This window comes from Gallus gallus, chromosome 4, assembly GCF_016699485.2.
Source record: "Gallus gallus isolate bGalGal1 chromosome 4, bGalGal1.mat.broiler.GRCg7b, whole genome shotgun sequence".
In the NCBI taxonomy this organism is placed as follows: Eukaryota; Metazoa; Chordata; class Aves; order Galliformes; family Phasianidae; genus Gallus; species Gallus gallus.
The window spans coordinates 30,703,173-30,710,209 of NC_052535.1; the positions used below are offsets into that span (position 1 = coordinate 30,703,173).

A 7,037-nucleotide genomic window follows, 5' to 3' on the forward strand; every position below is an offset into this window, starting at 1 on the left:
TTGTTTCCTCTCGCGTTGCTGAAACATTCTGCCTTAAAGCTGGGTATCTGGAGCTGTAATTTAACATCTTTACTTAATCTCTGATGAATGAGATCTGGGTCACAGTCTTTAGAAGTGGTTTAATGCAGCTGATGTAACTGTATCAGTGCGTGGTCTCGGTAAAATGAATCATTTGTAGGAGCAGCAGCTTGTATAAGCTGAGCATAACTGGATTGCATTTGCTGTGGTTGTCTCCTTAAAAATACACTATTGTAGAATTACCCTAGATGGGAGCCAGCAGAGCCTGTCCTGACTCCAAGCAGTCTGTGCTGTTCTGTAAAGACAAAACACAGCTTGCGTTCTATGGACTTCAGTCAAAAAAATGTTGAAGCTTTAGAGGAGATGAGCTTTTTTTTTTTTTTTTTTCCCCTTAAAGTTTTCCTTTATGTTGCAAATGTATGTTTTAACTGCCCCTAAAAACAAACAAACAGAAAAACCCCTGACAGGGACATGTCAGTATATTTTCCCGCTCTCACCTGTGAAGGAAGTTCCTCCCGCCCTACCCTGATGAATGGGAGGGAAATGCTTTTTACAGCTGATAAAAAGAAATAAAATTCCATGCCCTTCCCAAAGGAGGAATTCAACAATTGGACGAGTGGCGTGGGACCATGTGTTGGTTTGTAAAAGGATATCGTTTGTAAAGATGTTTCCTTTGAAGCCTGTGATGAATATGGATGTGTTTCCGTTGGAGAAGGTTTTGATTAAATTCAGCAATTAGAGCTGACCAGACAGATCTAAATATAGGAAGAGGTTTCAGTTATCCTGTCTTTGTGTGTAGTAACGCACCCACGCAGATGTGTGTTTTGTTATTGTTGTAAACAACACCTGTTTGCTGAAGACAGTTCAGAAAGTCAGGAAAGGGGATGATCCTTGTGGAAAAAGGGAGTTGCACTGGAGTTTTATGATGAAAGGGAAGGCACATTTCCCACAGCCTTTTTTTTTTTTGACTTTTACTAGAGGATTTCTGATGTGCATAGCCAGACTGGTTGTGGCATCTTTATGGCTGCCCTGTGTTCGCAAAGCCATAGCCAGGGCTGACAGGCAGTGGTTGGAGCTGGTCTGCAGCCTGCTCTGCATCTTCAGAGCTTGGTCTGTGTTGTTTACTAACTGAGCTCCTTGCTTTCTTCTGTTCTGCCTGCTCTGAGTGGCCAATGGGACAACACCTGTGGAAGTAATGTGGATAACTTTGCCCCAGAAATGCACCAGATAATGCTTACTGTGACAGCTGGTAATTCATTCCATCTTCTGACATCCTTTTTGATATATATTTTTTTTCTTCTGGATGTTTGGCTTTATTTGAACGTATCTGTAAGTGTCCTTCTGTTTGCAGACAGTGTAAAAAGTGAACAGTCTTTCATGATAGCTTATCAAAAAATGACCCACACGAATGCTATCCTGTCAAGATTTGTGGTTCACAGCACTGTATTCATTTCGTAAGTTCTTTCAGTGAAGTTCATAGTTTTGTAATCCCATCTGTGTCAGAATTCTAACGGAATCATCAAATCACAGTTCCTTCCTGACTAAAGTTAAAATATTAACTTGCAGTTTTAGAGATAATCTCTGGTAACCCATCTGACTCAGTGCGGCTGCTTGCCAGTACCAGAAGATGTTTCTCCACGCCTGGGTCTATGTTTCAGTGTGTTCTTTTTGTATGAGCCCCCCTGTGTGCTGGGCTTATCCTGTTCCCAGTTATGAAGCAAATTGAATTTGGGTTGTTTTTTGGTTTTTACCTGTAGTCCTTGCATGATGAATCAGTGCGGAGGGCAGACTGGTAGGTGTTAGAAAAATGCCAGTTTAATTGGATTGTAACACAGTATTTGGGCTTTACTGTATACAGGAATGAGGCATTTTCTCTGGAGGAGCAACAATGAAGTTTATGAAGTCCTTCAAATCTGGGAAGTGGTTCCTGTGGTTGGAGAACGTAGGAAAAGCCTTGGTTCATGGTAGAAAGCAGCCAGAGTCCGTGTATCTGATCTGAGCTGTGATGATAACTAGCAAGGAGCTGGCAGATATTGATGGCATATGGTTATTACTTCATGCTGTGGAATAACTGAGTAGTGGAAAATTCATTGTTGGGGTTGCTGTCATGTGCCCCCCCCCCCCCCCCCCCCCATTACATAAGGCATCCATTGCCTCACTGTCTCATTTTGAGTGAGTGATGGAGTGCTTTTTGGTGCTCTGGTGATGTTCAGAACTCATAAATCTGATCTTCCTATTGAATGTTAGAAGTTGTGGAAGTCCTTTGATAAAGGGAAATGTTATTGATAGCTGTATCCTTCGATAACTGGTAGGGAGTTCTTGCAAGTTGTGTGAACTGCTGCTGTGATTAACTGTGCTCCAATGCCACTGCTTTGCTCTGTTACAGTCTGCTGTGCTATGGGGGCAGGTTGGTGCCTAGAAGGATTTGCTCTCAGGGCTGAATAATGACACTTCGGTGACTTTCTTCAAAGGGCAACCTCTCATTCAAATATGGTGAGCAGTTGTCTTCGTCCTCTTTCTCACACACGGTGCTTTGCTGTAGTCTCAGGAACCAAAACAGAGCCTGCTTTATAGGGCAGGCTGGAAATATCCTCCCAGCCCTTGCTGGGTGTCTCCTACAAGTCAGGAAAAAAGCCTGTTGAATATTTTCAACACCAATATGCACTTCCTACTTGAACACTCGATACGCACATCATGTGTCACATGCTGATTCATGGCAGAAATAAATACATGATTGCATTTTAAAGAGTTGGGGGTTTTTTTGTTTTGTTTTGTTTTTCCCCAAGAAGACATGTAAAAGCATAAACTTTTTCTTTCTTTTGTGCCTGCCCACCCCTGGCACTGATTCTCCTTATCCTTCTCAGAAATGCAAGGAAAGCCAAATCAGGCTCTGTTTAAACTCTCTAATGAGTTTTACAGCAGTCTGAAATGACTTTCTCTTTTTGCATGGTACTGTGATGCTACTGACGCTTCTGTAAGGTTTCCATGCATTTTTGCAAGATGAACGGGGTCTGATCTTGTACCATACGAAGGTACAAAGAAGGAATCCTTTGATTAGCAAAGTATGTCAGCAGAAGACTTAAGGCTTCGCATAACAATGTCATGTGAAGAAGAAAATCCTAAACTTTTTGCTGCTTGCTCCAAGAATAAGGAGCCAGGGGAAGTTGATGCACAGCCTGGTGTAACACATTCTAGCATTACAGATGCTTAGACTACATGCTTTTTAGTAATGTCTGAAAAGCAGATTGTCACCCAGTGTGATTGTCAATATCGTGTTGGCAATAGTTGTGCGTTCAGGAGAGACATTGCTTATTTATTCCAGGTTTGTATCAGCCTGGGTGCTCAGTGGTTTCCCACCTATCAAACACACCAAATGGAATGATCCGTGCTATATTTATACTCAAAAGTTGGAATTAGTAATTTTTTCAGTCCTCCTCAATGATAATTAATTCATAATTTACATACAATTACAATATTGCCGGCTCTATGCTTCCATTACTACGCCTGCTCAGGGGAGGGGTCTTCATGAGGGCAGGGGTCTTCTTGACCTATGAGTCTGAACTTTAGTTATACAATGAAGGTAGTGCAGCAAGGACCTTGAGTTTTATCGCCTAGTTGGCAGCATCCTCAAAGCATCCCGATTAACGTCCTCCTCAAGGCCCACTGGCTCTGGTTAAAGGATACTAAGTGTTTATTCTTCTGATACCTAACACAATGTTAGCTCAGTGTTTATTCTGATACCTCACACAGCGTTAGCTCAGTCTCTGGGGCTGGTCTTAAACAGTAATACATGGAAATAGCTCTTGCAGGGGGGAAAGTGACAGCTTCTCTGGCTCCTGTGCCAAAATCTGATCTTTTTTCTTTTAAACTTTTTAAAAATAGATGTCATGCTCAGAGAAAACCAGAGCTGCTGAGAAGTTGTCTTTCGGGGAAGGTAAATGTTTAAGTATTTTAAAGAAGCAAATTAAAATCTCTCTTCTTGTTATTTATGTTGTCAATAATTAATGGACATTGGGAGAAGGCACACTGAATAACATTGGATTTTTAAAGTGTAGTAAGAAAACTAGACAGTTTTCTTCATTAACAATTATGTAGATTGTATTTGCTGTGGTTCTTTGCCTCCTCTTCTGTCTAACTGTGCTGAGCACATATGAAAAATACTTAATGGGATCCTTTCTGCCTGCATCCCCGAGCTGTGATACAAATAAGGAAGTCAGTAGAGGAGTTAGAGCTGCTTGTTTGCCTGAAACTCGGGTTTGGAGTTGTTTCACCTCCTGCACAGCAGAGGATCATTAAATTGTCCCAGCCCTCTCCACCCACCAAAAACAATCACTTATGCAAAGCCGGGCAGTTTCCTATGGGATCTCCTGTGGGAATTTGAGAACAGTCTCGCTGAGTATTTTACTGTCTGCTTTGTGTTGCTGGCAGGGTAATTGTGAGCATAGGAAAGCAGAGCTTTGCTTTTAGGCGTTTTGCCCAAGTATGGCAGTTTAAACCCAGGGCTGGCTGAACAGCTCTGTGTATAATACCCATTTTTGTCCCAGCCCCCTCGCAAGCTGTGTGTGGGTCTGTCTGTTTGTCAATCCAAAGATCACACAAAAGATAGCGGCAGTGGAGGAAGAGGAATAAAGCAGTGCTGATATTAAGAGTTTGTTGATTCCAGCTCATCCATCAGCAGACAGAACACGTAATAAAAAGTGCGTAGTTTTTGATGTGTAAAGAGTGGCTGATAAGTGGGTAACAACTTGATTTCCTTTCAACTGATTCCAGACTGCCTTTTGGTGTCCTGTTGTTTGGCTGAGCTCGTTGCACTGGTACCTTGTGAATAAACATAACCTTCAAGGGCTGGTGGTCACTCAGCTGTTGGAGTAGCAGCTCCTATTTTCCCAGAAGGACGTGTGTATCTGGGAGGACAGATGCAGGCTGTCATCTGTTGACTTGCGGTTTAATCTTTATTTTGCACTTCCAGCTGATAAGACCACTTTGTGCAAAAGTAATACAGTAAATGATGCATTGCAAAAACCAAAAGTGGCGGAAAGGGAAACAGAATGTACTGGCAAGAGCTCAGTGCTACGGGCATGCTTCTGGCTTCTTGGAAATGAATATCTCCACCTACGCGGCCTTTTTTTAGTTTGACACCACTATTGGAATTGAGCATTCGAGTGGTATACAGCAGCCTGAGGTTTTTTTGGTTTGTTTGTTCGCTTTCCCTTGCTTTTCTTTCTGGCTAATTCAGGGCCTGGATCTTCTCTGGGCAGTCTGAGCTTCAGCAGCAGTCCTGGGGTGAGAGGTTAGCAGCAGGTTGTAGATGCGGCTCGCAGCTGCTAAGCTGCCTTGCTTTCAACTGTATTTTCAAGTACTGTGCCTAATGGGATTCCCTGTGCTGCTCCCAGTGCATTTCCTGCTGGTTGTTGCTCCAGAATGCCAGCTGTTAACACTTCTGGTTGTGATGTTGAAATGTATTTTGGAACGTGTGCTTATGGGAGTGGGACAAGTGCATGTTACAGGGTGTGATCCAAGGATGTCAGAAAACCTATTTCTATGGTGTGGCTGCTTGGGGTTACATCTGAATGTCTTTCTGGTCTTAGCAGGCCTTATGTGCAAACACATGCTAAGGCTGTACTTTCAGGCCCTAGTAAAAACGTGCCGTTTCAATAGGCAGAAAACTTCTTTCCTACACAAGAAGCAGTCTGCCCATCTATTTTTAAAGCAGCTTGGTAGAAGTGGCTCATGCCATGGTAATCAACGCAGACGCAGTTCTACATATGTAGACTGAGGCTTGGGTTGAGATTTAGACTTTTAGACTTTTTAGACTCGTTTCTTTTTCACTAGATTTTCCATGCAAGTATTCTAAATATGTATTTTGGTTGTTGTTTTAAATCTAATAGGTGTGAAGTAGAAAGGTTGACCTGATGACTTGATAACAGTGGTGTACATTTGTGCGTGGAACTTGTGTTTGCAAAAAGTAGATAAAAGATATTCAGAATATTGAATGAGATACAAGCTATGTGTGAATTGAGGATAACTCCAATACTTGCGTGCAGATTGGAAGCAAGTGGACTGGGGTCTCTGATAATAAAATACTTGAACTAAAACAGCATTCCAGTAGAGCACTTTTGAATGTATATAAGGATAAAATATACCTGGAGTGCAGTCAGTGACAGTAATGGAGTTTTAGTTCAGTTAACAGTATAGCTCATGCTCAGGTAACAAAATATATTGTTAAATTTGCCCCAGGCTTATATATATCTTCCATCACACTGACATTATTATTTGAAGTAGAAGTCTCTGCATAAAAGGAATGGGAAATAGCAGTACGAAGTGCAGGTAGATGTGGTCTTTGTCTTAGTTCAAGATCATTATTCATAAATGTAGTTTATGCATTTGACCTAATAAAACGGAACCTTTGCAATTAGATAATTATTTTAGTGACAACTTATTTGAATCAAGCGGGTGGTTTTCAGTTTGAAGTACTCTTAGTGTAGAGGTATGCAGTGAAATTACGGTTATGACAGGAGCGTAAGTGTGGCTTAGCATTTACAGTTTCAAGATCCATAATTATTTTTTATTGTAAACTTGCAATTCAGGCTCATGGCTGCTCTGATACCTTCTAACCTGTTTGTGTATGGGTAGTTGTATGGGTTTTTCATTTGGCTTTTTTTGTCTTTCTGATGGTAACAAAAACATTTCTATCCTTTTCCTCTTCCCTCTTCCTCTGCAACCTGTTGGTATCTGCTCTGGGATACATTTCCTGTCTGTCTTCATGCTTCGTTTGAATGTTGCTGTTTTAGTGCTCCTTATCTCCTTGTCCCCCTGTTCCCTGTGGCAGAGCTGAGTCTCTTGCTTGCTCCTAACCTGGGTAAATGTGAAGCCTGTTGCTCCCAGAAGACCCTGTAACGGGGACTTCTCTGCATGCAGAGTTCTCCCACCTTCACCCATCACTTCATTGCTGTTTCATGCCTCCCAACTTGAAGATCACTGCACCACCTCCAACCCTCTTATCAGTTCTTCCTCCTTCC

At 41.9% G+C, this 7,037-nt stretch overlaps 1 protein-coding gene across 24 annotated transcripts in view; it reads left to right on the plus strand.

Annotated features, from left to right (window-relative positions):
• The window catches only part of SMAD1 (SMAD family member 1), a 107,352-nt gene that overhangs the window by 72,430 nt on the left and 27,885 nt on the right, over positions 1 to 7,037 (plus strand). For 4 of the 24 annotated variants that reach the window (NM_001398010.1, NM_001398006.1, NM_001398011.1 and 1 more), the window contains exon 2: positions 3,901 to 3,952. The exons of 19 other annotated variants lie outside the window; for them this stretch is intronic. The gene's annotated coding sequence lies outside the window, so the exon portion shown is untranslated. Of the gene's footprint in view, positions 1 to 2,404; positions 2,512 to 3,900; positions 3,953 to 7,037 lie in introns of all 24 variants that reach the window. One more of the 24 variants, NM_001398012.1, reaches the window with a different exon arrangement.